This window comes from Lutra lutra, chromosome 2, assembly GCF_902655055.1.
Source record: "Lutra lutra chromosome 2, mLutLut1.2, whole genome shotgun sequence".
Classification (NCBI taxonomy): domain Eukaryota; kingdom Metazoa; phylum Chordata; class Mammalia; order Carnivora; family Mustelidae; genus Lutra; species Lutra lutra.
Window position 1 is genome coordinate 73,534,435 of NC_062279.1, and position 12,037 is coordinate 73,546,471.

Genomic DNA, 12,037 nt, shown 5'->3' on the forward strand with positions numbered 1-12,037 from the left:
CTAAATAAATGTATTTAATTTAACTGAATCCCAAATTTTTAAACAACAGTTTTATGTGGTATATATACACAATGGAATACTATGCAGCCATCAAAAGAAATGAAATCTTGCCATTTGTGATAACATGGATGGAACTAGAGGGTATCATGCTTAGCGAAATAAGTCAATCGGAGAAAGACAACTATCATATGATCTCCCTGATATGAGGAAGTGGAGATACAACATGGGGGGTAAAGGGGGTAGGAGAAGAATAAATGAAACAAGATGGGATTGGGAAGGAGACAAACCATAAGTGACTCTTAATCTCACAAAACAAACTGAGGGTTGCTGGGGGAGGGGGCTTGGGAGAAGCGGGGGGTGGTTATGGACATTGGGGAGGGTATGTGCTATGGTGAGTGCTGTGAAGTGTGTAAACCTGGCGATTCACAGACCTGTACCCCTGGGGATAAAAACACATTATATGTTTATAAAAAATAAAAAAAAAATGTAGCATAATGTTTTAATATAAAAAAAGAGATGTAATTGAGAGGAAATTAAGTACACATATCTTAAATGTACAGTTTGATATATTTTGACATACACACCCATGAAACCATCACTACCATCAAGATAGTAAATACACAGATCACCACCCAAAGTTCCCCCATGTTCTTCACAATCCTTTCTTTATCCACTTTTCTGTGCTCTTCCACCACATTTGCCTGCATTTTCTAGAGCTTTCTAAAAATGGAACAATACAGTATAAACTCTTTTTAGATTGGCTTTTTTCACTTCGCTTAATTAGGGAGTCATCTTTGTTATTGATAATCTCAAACTTTTTTTGATAATCTCTTAAAATTTCTGTTGCAGGGTCATTTTCTTGAGAAATATGCCTATAAATGCTTATTCACAGCAATATTTTATGCTCACATACATGTATAATATGTTTAATATTGAACTATGATTACAGAACTCTAAATTAGATATGTATATGTACATAGTTATTATGGCAAATGTAATTTTTCTGAGATTTGAGTGTAAGAGTGATTCTCATTATGTCCTAAATATTCCATTAGATCATCTCTACACATATAATGACAAAATATTTTCTTAGTTGATTAATAGGGCACACAATTAATGTATTAAATTTGGCCATATTATAACTTCTTTGTTCTGATCAACTTTTCTTTCTCTCTTTCTTTTAGATAGGGGATTTAGTCTAAAAAACCCTAAAATTATTTTTATAGATCTAGCTCCCTAAAATTCTTATAAATTGTTTTTTTAAACTGAAGTATAATTGGCACACAATGTTTAGTTTCAGGTGTACAATGATGATTATCTTTAAATTTGTTTTTAAACTAAAGAATACTTTAAGAAAAAAATAGGGATTTATAAGATTTTTTTTCCTCCATTGTATTTGGCAATAAGGGGCTAGTTTCAATTTTTTTCATTAGTAATTTTGAAAATATAATTTCAATTAATCAACTAATATAATTCAACTAAACAAATACATGGAGTAATATGACCTACAGGCAAAATTTTGTATTAATTTTTAAAACATTAGCTATTAGAATCTTTTAATAATACTTTGTTAGCATGGATCATCAGAAGCATAGCAACAGAAATGATCACAGATGATGTCCAACTCCTTCATTTCTAGCATAATGGAAACTTCTATTGCCTTGGAGATCCACCTGAGTGCCAGGTAACCACTAAGAATCTTAGCTAGAGTCACTTTCTTTGGGTTTAGCCTGAATTTTCTCTTTACATTTCTAATTGAGGATCTGAGCTGGATGACTGAATCTTTAGTTGTCACAAGTTGTTTATAATGTATGTGAGTGTTAGCACTTTAGAAAGCACTTGAGGTACATGACAGCCAACCATTAGGAGCACCACTGCTTAGCTTTGTCTCCTTATACAAAAGGATATGGATAAAGGCATTTTCTTCTACACAACGGGCAGGGGGTATGGGGGACCAGCACGGGGCTGGCCAACAACATCCAGATTGCTCTCCTGATCTTCACGTGGCTGTCATCTTACACCATAAACAGGCTTGATCACTCAGAAGCTCTCTAATTACTCAGATAGAAATAAGCATTGAGTTTATAAAGATTATACGGTAGAATTTATGGTACAATAGAAACTTTATAAAGATTATATGGTAGAATTTGTTCTTGGTATTGGCATTTTTTATTGTTATCCAAAGAAACTGACACACAAAGTAAACCAACTGGAGAAATCAATTCAACTTTATTTTATTTCCAGCTCAATTCAACCATCATTCTGTTACATACTCTAGGGAGTCAAATGCAAAAGACGTGATTTCTTACCTGAAGCAAAGTATGCTTTTATTATGGAAAAATAGTGACCCAGGAGCCGATTATTTGGCTGCCATGGAAATTCAAAATGGGTACATCATCATAAAATGATGACTAAAGAAATAACTGTAAATCTTTTGAAGATCATACTATATTTTCTTTTTCTGTCTTATTCAACCTTTCACAAACACAATGCTGGATAGAATAGGCTCTGTGTGACTTCTTTAGTAAATAAAAATAATGAATAAACATCAATTTATAATTCATAAATTCCATGCTGGGTACCTGTCTCTCTTCTTGAGTAACTATATCATCTCTTTTGTTGGCTAGCTGAATTGAAAGGTGCGCTCAACTTGACAATGCCAATAAGTTGGAGAAAGATTTTGCTTCTTTTAAATTGTTGAGAGAGTGACTTTTCCATCAGTGGAAATTCCTTTGTAGAAAGATGATATTCTATCTTCTGAGATGCTTGATTCTTTTATGGATATTGAAGTTTTTACTTTATCTTGAATCAAATTTGATAATTTCATTTTTTTTAGAAAGTTGTAGTCTCCACTTCATTTGTTCAGTCAAGATTTTCAACATGACAGTGTCAAACATTGATGTAGACATAGTGTTTTATAATTTTTAGTTTTGTTTTGAATAACTCATGCTCTCGTCATTTCCAATTGGGTACATTTCCAATGTTGCTTTCATTTATTTTATTAGGCTAGTCAAAAATATTTTCTTTCTTTAGTTAATTTATCTTTTTCCTTATTAATTACTTCTTCATTTTGTGTTCATTTTACTGAAGTTCTTTAAAAAAAAGAAGCATTTTTGAATCCTTGGTGTATTTTTATCCCTTTAAACATGAAAAGATTTATGACAATATCATGTAACACCTGAAATTCACTTGTAGGAGCAAAAACCATTCTATCTATTTTAAACAGAAAGAAATTCGGTGGAACTATATGCTCTGAGAGATGTTAGAAGACCCGAAGAAGCAGCTTTGATTCCAATCCAGTAGGAACGACCCCAGAAAAAGACCGTAAAACCAGCCTGCCAAGAGAGATATCACATTTGCTACAATCAGAAAGGGAGGAATCAAAAGCCTTTGCTGGAAATGTTGACTTCAAGAAGACATACCCTTAACTTTGATCCAGAAATCAAAGTCATGGTCACTACTTCTTCCACACCACACCTACTTCTGATGAGACACTGAAACTTTGCTGTAGAAAACCCAACTTGCCTACTGCAGTGCCTACTAAGAGAAGCTGCCTCCACAGCAGGAAAAATCTTCCATTCATGTTTTGTACTGCTACCCAACATGGTAGCCACTAGCCACCTGTAGGTACTGAGACTTTGAAGTAGTTAGTCCAAATGCCAATGTATTCTAAGTTTAAAATACACACCAGATTTCAAAGACTAAATGAGATAAATGGAATATAAAATATCCCAATATTTAAATAGTGATTACATGTTGTAATGATAATACATTGAATATGTTGGATAAAATAAAATGCATTTTTAAAAATTAATTTCATCGTTTTCTTTTTACCTTTTGTAATGGAGTTACTAGAAGATTTAAAATTTCATATGTGGCTTACATTACATTTCTTTTGAACAGGGCTGTTATAGAACTAGTGAGAGTGCATATTTTAGAAGAGCCGATTTCACATCCAAAAATTTAGTTGCAAGGCAATCAAGTAAAAGTAGGTTTTAGCTTTCTAGTTCCTGTCACTCAGAAAGGCCTCCTAATAGAAAGCTGAAATGAATACTGAACAAACCAAGTCACTGTATCTTCTACATGAAGTATTTTTTTAGTAAAAAGCTCAGGCAATATCTCACAAGGTTAGTTTTCTCTTTTTAATGATTCGTGTTAGAATGTGTTTTATCCTAATTTTATTATATTCACTCACAAATTATTTAGAAGATTTACTTTTTTAAATTTCAAGGTAAATGAGTTTTTTCTTTTTATCAACTTTACACTAATTTTCATTTCTTTTTTTTCTTGCATTGTTACCAAAGAAGGTGGTGATACACATTTTTTGCTGTTTGAAATGTATTAAGATTTTTTTTGTGTGACCAAAGTACAACCAGCTTTGCTAAAGCCCCATAGTCATGGAAAAGAAATAGATTTTTTCTGCTGCAACATAAGAAATTTAGTTTGTATGTGTTAATGTCTTTATTTATTATTAGTCAGACTATCACTAGTTATGTTTTAACTACCTTTGTAGTTATGTTTTTTACCTTTTGTTATGTTTTTGTTGTTGTTACATTTTGTTTTGTTTTTGGTCCGACAGATCTGCTAAAATGGGGATGTTTATAAGTCTGCAACTTGCTACACATAACTTAAAATTAGGAGATGAAGTAAACCATTTAACAAATAAGCAAAATATAGGCTGGTAAGTGTAATCTAAAAATAAACATAGGGTTTGTCTTCCTGGCTCAGTTACTAGAGCATGGGACTCTTGATCTCAGGGTTGAGAGTCTGAGCCCATGCTAGATACAGAGATTTCTTTAAAAAAAAAAAAAAAAAGATAAAATGAGAACCATGAAAATTTCTGTATGATGAAACTTTCTGTCTGTGGGGTTTGGAAGAAGACACCATATAGGATGAGACATTTTATGTGATTCTTAAAATATGAATAAGATTCGGGGTTATAGAAGAGGGAAAGAGGTTGTAGCCCATGAGAACAAATAAGCCAAGGTTGATCTTATGACAACACAAATGTTTGCTAAAGCTAATGATATAGATTGTCTGGAATGTGAGTTACATTTCGGGAAGAGAGTTATATATTGAGGAACCATTCATTATTTTGAGAAAGAAAGAAATACAGGGTTGAAGGTTTTGGAAGGTTAATCTGGTGACTATTTCCAGGAATTATTCAAAAGTGGAATGTGTGGAGGAATATATTGCCACAGTTCTTGCCACAGTCATGACAGTGGAAATGTCGGTTCATTGAATGGAGTATTAAGTACCCCATTAAGGAAATGAATTACTATGAAGGAGTAATGCATAGAATTTAATAAGCAAGATTAACTTTTGTTTTCCAGCAGAAAGGGACAACAACGGAAAAAGGAGTCAACACACACAGAGTTCTGACCAGAATGACCAGAGATGCTAAAAACAAATAAAAAATTCATGGGACACCTGGGTGGCTCAGTTGGTTAGGCGTCTGACTCTTGATTTTGGCTCAGGTCATGATCTCAGGGTTGTGAGATGGAGCCGCTGTGCACTGGGTATGGAGCCCGCTTAAGATTTTCTCTTTTTTTTTTTTTTTTAAGATTTTATTTATTTATTTGACAGACAGAGATCACAAGTAGGCAGAGAGGCAGGCAGAGAGAGAGAGAGAGAGAAGATGAAGCAGGCTCCCTGCGGAGCAGACAGCCCGACGTGGGGCTTGATCCCAGGACCCTGGGATCATGACCTGGGCCGAAGGCAGAGGCTTTAACCCACTGAGCCACCGAGGTGCCCCTTAAGATTTTCTCTTAATCTTCATCTCTCTGTCTCCTTATGCACTGTTCCACCTAAAAAACCAAAAAGAAATTAAAGCTACTGAGCTTCATTATTAAAGTTATTCTTACGTATTTTTTATTGCAAATAAACAGGATGTTGTCAGTCAGAATAGCTTGTAGGCTATTGAGCTTAACTGGTATCCGTGGACTCTGTCCATCTTTATAGGAACCTGATTTCTTCCCATGACATCTAAGCACTCATATATTTGTTTAATAGAGCATTTGGCTTTTGCTTTCCTTTAGCTAATGCTCATTAAAGAGGTTAGTAAGTTTTACTTACATAAAAAATGTTATTTGGGCTAAGTTCACATCATGGTTTAATTTGGGGGAACAGTTCTTCTAAAACATAAAGTTGAACATCCAATAGAGAAAATACTGGTCTCCAGTAATATATTCAGGAACTCTCTATCTTAGCTCTCTCAGAAACAAGAAGATAGCTCTCCTTCCTTCCTAGAAATATTACACAAATATAGGAGGTAAAAGAGTAAACATGTTTGTTATTGTCAGCGTGTTTCACACATGTCATCAATTAACATCAGCAGATGAATCTACCTAATGAGCTGGTAAGATCGGTTCCACCCTTGACTATCTAAATAGTCAAATCATTTTGATTTTCCTCTCACAAAGTACTGTTGCAACAGCAAAGTTTATTGAAAGAACAATAAAAGAGCTTGTTATTATAAATTAAATATCCTTTCTAAATGCAACACATCAAACTTAAGTTGTCTTCTTTTTTTTGCAGATCAAGAGAAGTGGAATTTAAAGTTCTAATACCAATCAATAAAGTATGTACCAATTGAACTTGGATATTTGCATACATTCTCTATAGGTGTCAGCATTGCTTTATAATAGTTCTGTGTACAGAACTATATTCATCACGTCATAAGATGTGACTTTTATGTTTAATTCAGACTTAAAAATTGCAAGAGCCCATAAGACCTTAAGACATCTCTTGGACTATTCATTATTAACATAATACGTTGTGCCTGAATGATTAAATTCCAGTTGGTAAGAAAAATGTATATTTATGTTTCTGCTTTCTGCATGAATAAGTACTTCCAAGGCTTTACATGGCATTCTCTGGGTTTAAAAATAAGATGCTTTGAGATATATGCTATAACCTTCTTAGAACTTCACTCTATTTGGCATCTGTAGAAATGATACTCCATTATTTGTACTTGAGAGAACAGTTAACAGCATTCTATGGTTTGATTCAAATCACAGACTCCCCTGCATCGCTGGGTACCTTCCACTGTTCTTAAGGTTCCTGGAAAGAAAGGTCTAGATTATGATAAGCAAGATATATACCATAGCAAAACCCACATAACCAGTGTTACAGTTGGTGTTTAAAAATAGTCACAACTAAAAAAAAAAAAAAAAAAAGAATTACATAGCAGAAAATAGTCTGAACTATGTTCCTTTTTTTTCTTCTTCTTTTTTTTTTTTTTTACTGGGTTGAATTATTAGAGAGCACTTACTTAAAATGGAGAGATGTATATAAAATTTACGTTCATACCAAAAGGGTATCTATTCTTGGGGCAATTTCTCATTTCCTGAAGTTACAGTAGAGATTTTATTAATACTTACTACGTTCAAGGCTCCAAAGATTCCGTGATTACTAAGATCCTGAAGTTGTGGAATCTGATTTAATAATGCTTTACACATCTGACCTTGCACCCACAAACGCTCTTGCTAGGGCAGCCTCAGCCCATAGTTACTTACTTAGTGTTGACATAGTTCTCATTCTTGACAACACTGTGGATAAGAGGAGCATGTTAAAAATATTATGGACATGATAACACAAGAGACCCAAATCGCTTGAATTATGTTCAAGTTTGTCATCACAAAATCAAGATTACATATGTTTATAGTTATAAACGACTATATACTGTAAATCATAAATGACTACTATAATTGTAAATGTTACAGAGAAAAATCAGAGTCTTAGAAAACATATAGCCAGGTGTAATTCAGGGTGGAAGTCACCAGAAGCCAGACAAAAAGATATAAAAATTTTTGTTCGCTCAATTGCTTTATTTTTCTTTCTTTTTTTTTTTTAAAGATTTTATTTATTTATTTGACAGAGAGAGATCACAAGCAGACGGAGAGGAAGGCAGAGAGAGAGAGAGAGAGAGGGAAGCAGGCTTCCCGCGAGCAGAGAGCCCGACGCGGGACTCGATTCCAGGACCCCGAGATCATGACCTGAGCCGAAGGCAGCGGCCTAACCCACTGAGCCACCCAGGCACCCCTGCTTTATTTTTCTTTTAGAGAAAAACAGTGCTAGGAGGGGTGGGGTGGGGGAGAAAGAAAATCTTTTTTTTTTTTTTTAAGATTTTTGTTTATTTGACACAGAAAGAGAGATCACAAGTAGGCAGAGAGGCAGGCAGAGAGAGAGGGGGAAGCAGGCTCTGCAGGGCTTGATCCCAGGACCCCGATATCATGACCTGAGCCGATGGCAGTGACTTTAACCCACGGAGCCATCCAGGCACCCCAGGGAGAGAGAATCTTAAGCAGGCTCCTCGCCCAGCCTGGAGGGGAGGGGCTCCATCTCAGACCCTACCATCACAGACTGAGCACAAAAGAAGAATTGGGTACTTAACCCGGTGCTTAATCAACTGAGCCCCCCAGCCGCCCCTACTCAGTTGCTTTAAATGGTACTCTAATAACTAGCAAAGTTACTAGCTTCCTTTTTTTTTACATGCAATAGTGTGATAATGTTAGTAAATACTACTCGTTTTTTTCTTCAGTAAATGATGCCAAAATAATTTTATAATCTGTTTTACAACTTCTTTTTAGGTAGACTTTCTCTGGAACATCTGAAATAAGGTAGTTCAGGTGAGAAAAAAATCAAGAGCAGTTTTTCTTTAAATACCACACAACATATGGAATCTTGCTTGTAGCTGGCAGCGATCTTAAGGGAAAAAAATCAGAAATTTCCTCCATATCTCTCCAGAAATTGAATCCTTATGAACCAACTTTGATTATTTTCTCATGTAAAAGTGAAATAAAAATGCAGCTGAAACACAGTACTTAGAGAATGCCACTATGTGCAACTGATGGCCAACATGAAGACGTTTAGAGGGAAACTGTTAGAAAGGCACACTCCTTACAGGTCAAGTTTTGTTGGGGTTTGGGGGTTTTTTTGGTTGTTTGTTTGTTTTGTTTTTGTTTTTGTTTTCTTTCCTTAGGTGTGGCCAGAGAGATGAGTCCCTTTTAATTGCTGAGGAATTAACTTTGGAAATAACCTTCCCCCTCCCTGCCCCTCCTCCCGCCCACGCTCCTCCCCCAAGGTGTGTCCCATCCAGTTTGGGCAGGAAGCCACATTTCCCTGGAACAGTCCAAGCCTGGATGGTGTGGAGAGCCACTCCCTGGGGGCTGGAGGACTGTATCACTGACAGCCAGGAGAACAGCAGGGAGCCTCAGAAGATGCTGACGTGCTTGGCCAACCCCTGTGTCCCTAGTCCAAACCAAAACCAAATCCAACCCAAAATCTTTCCTACGTTACTCATTTAATTACAGTTAATTTTTTTTTTAAGATTTTATTTATTTATTTGACAGAGAGAGAGCGAGAGCAGGAACACAAGCAGGGGGAGTGGGATAAGGAGAAGCAGGCTTCCACCAAGCAGGGAGCCCAATGTGGGGCTCCATCCCAGGACCCCCGGATTGTGACGTGAGCCTAAGGCAGACGCTTAATGACTGAACCACCCAGGCGCCCCAAATATAATTATTTTATCACACGTTTCAATGAAAGCCATTCTCTGATACATAAATACTTATGATGCCAACAGGATAATCTTCTAAAGATTAATGGCCAAATGACAACAAAATGGTTTTGGTGGTGTGAATCACTAGGACACAAGTGTCCAGTGTCAGAGCTGGAAAAGACCCATTATTTTCATTTCTATACGTTAAGAAAACTGAAGTCCAGAAAGGCTTGACCACAAACTGGCAGTTGCTCAGGACTAGTTCCACCATGGTAGAACACCTCCATGTGATTTCAGTGTTCCTGATACATCCATGATACCTACAGATGGATTTTGGATTTGGAATATCCAAATAGCGCCAGATTGTGCCACTACCTACAACTGGTTCAGTCCATTAATTTAATTAAAACTCAAAGTAAATGTGTGTATTAACTAGTTGTCCCAGATCAAATAAGCTACCTTTGGGGAAATTTTACATTTTAGTGAAACATAACATTTTTATGTAAAAGCAGCTTTAAAAATTCACTTGGGTAACTGGGGAAATTACTAAATTTAGCCCAATCCTTTGTGTTTATGTATATTGTAAAACTATTTTCAACCCAGACTTATTTTTTCCTAAAGAATTTTTCAGTATTTTTGGTTGTAACTACTTCAGTCTTTGGGAGAGATGTTAATTATAAACATCCTTTCACAAAATAGAAACATAATGGAATTTTTGTGTGATGATCTATGTATTTTATAGAAATTTTCATAATGTTCTGTTGGTACTTAAAGCAAAACCACATCCTAGGAATATTTCACTGATAGACCTATTCTTAGACCACCGTTTCATATCATATTTTCAATCCATACATGAGACTTCATTTCTGATACTTACTAAACCATATTTTCATTGTCTATTAAACAAAACTCTTAAAGTGTTTGGTTAAAATTTGAGTAATACTCATTTTTCCTCTTGGCAACAAATCTCAGTTGAACTGGTTTATTTTGAGATTGCCTCAAATAATTAGAAGCTACTAGTGAGGTTCTATGTGGTATATATGAATGCATATCCTGTGATAATAAAATCTTTTCTCTACCACAAGTGTGTTCTTATGGGTGGCCATGAGTCCTTGTTTCTCCCAGTTAGTCCCAGTTTATTCCTTATTGCTCCAGTATAGTCCTATCCCTGTCACTCTCGAAAGTATCTCAGTTTAGATGGTAACTGATATGTTTACTATAGCAATTTTGCAATAAAAATATAGTATTTACAATCCTCCTATACAAAAAAGATACTATACACAAAAGATAAAATATGGATGAAACCCTGTTTAGAGTTTGCTGTGTGAGTCAGATGTTCCTGCTGTAATTTAAAACTGAATCTCTTGTCACCTCTACCTAGCTGTTGCATTATTGTTCGTAGTCACAATGAGGTTATTTTGAGGGTCAACATGTTATTTGTTCTACAAATGTTTCAATTTAGCCTTAGGAATGGTTACATGGGATTCCAAGGTCAATGTTGCTAATAATCTTTATCTTTTCTCTCTAGAAAGTTCTGACTAGTTTCCAAAAATCTATATGCTGTGGTTTCTGACCTTCCTTCATTACCAAAGAACACAAAGCTGTTCTGCTTTCTCCTTTTTTCCTTATCATAAAAGAACATCTGAGGGAGTTCTGAGTTGAAAGAGCTTTCAAACGTTGGCCAGAGTCTTCAGACAGTTGGCAGAACAGTAAAAATAGCTCATTTACATCAGCCTCTGTGTCAGGAATATTTAAAAATTAGTAATATATTAATTTTTACTGTAGCATATTATGTGAGCTTATAATCTTGAATTATTTAACTTGTGGTTTGGAGATGATCAAAATTGATCATAAAGAATAATTCACAGAGCCATATGCAATTACACATTGTTCTAACTATATGAGAGAAAAAAATGATATCTCTATTGTTGCTGGATATTATATGATGGTTGATAATAATTATAGTACTAATTTGCTAAATGAGCTCTGGCAAAGGAGCATCTTTTTTCTTCCTATATGACCGTGGTGCACATTTTAGGAGTCAAAGACGTCTTGGCACTAATGTTCTTTAATGAAGAATGTACTTTCCTGTGGGAAGTCCAAAGACTCTTCTACCTAGAATTCCCCAGGATTGCTACAGATTAACAGTGTTTCTCAGTCCATGTGTATGTGAGGTGTGGTGTGTGTGTGGTATATGAGTGTGAACATGGTAAGTGGTGTGTGTGTTGTTTGTGGCTGTACGTGGCTGTGTGCATGTGGGGAAGGGAGAGAAAGAAAAAAGGGCTTTAACCACATTTGTATCTGAATGGCTCTTCCAACCTAACCACCACGGCAGCTCACAAAGCAAGAGATGATTTAAGAGGAAAAAAAAAAGGCCTTCGAACTAAAAGATAAAAGTTTATGACAGAGAAAATGAATCCAGTTAGAGTGTTAAAGTGTAATAATCTTCTTGGTATAAGACATCTTTAGATAAGAAACAAATATATGTATAATTTTTCATATGAAGAAAATTCATGATCAAAATGTTTCATTTGAGGG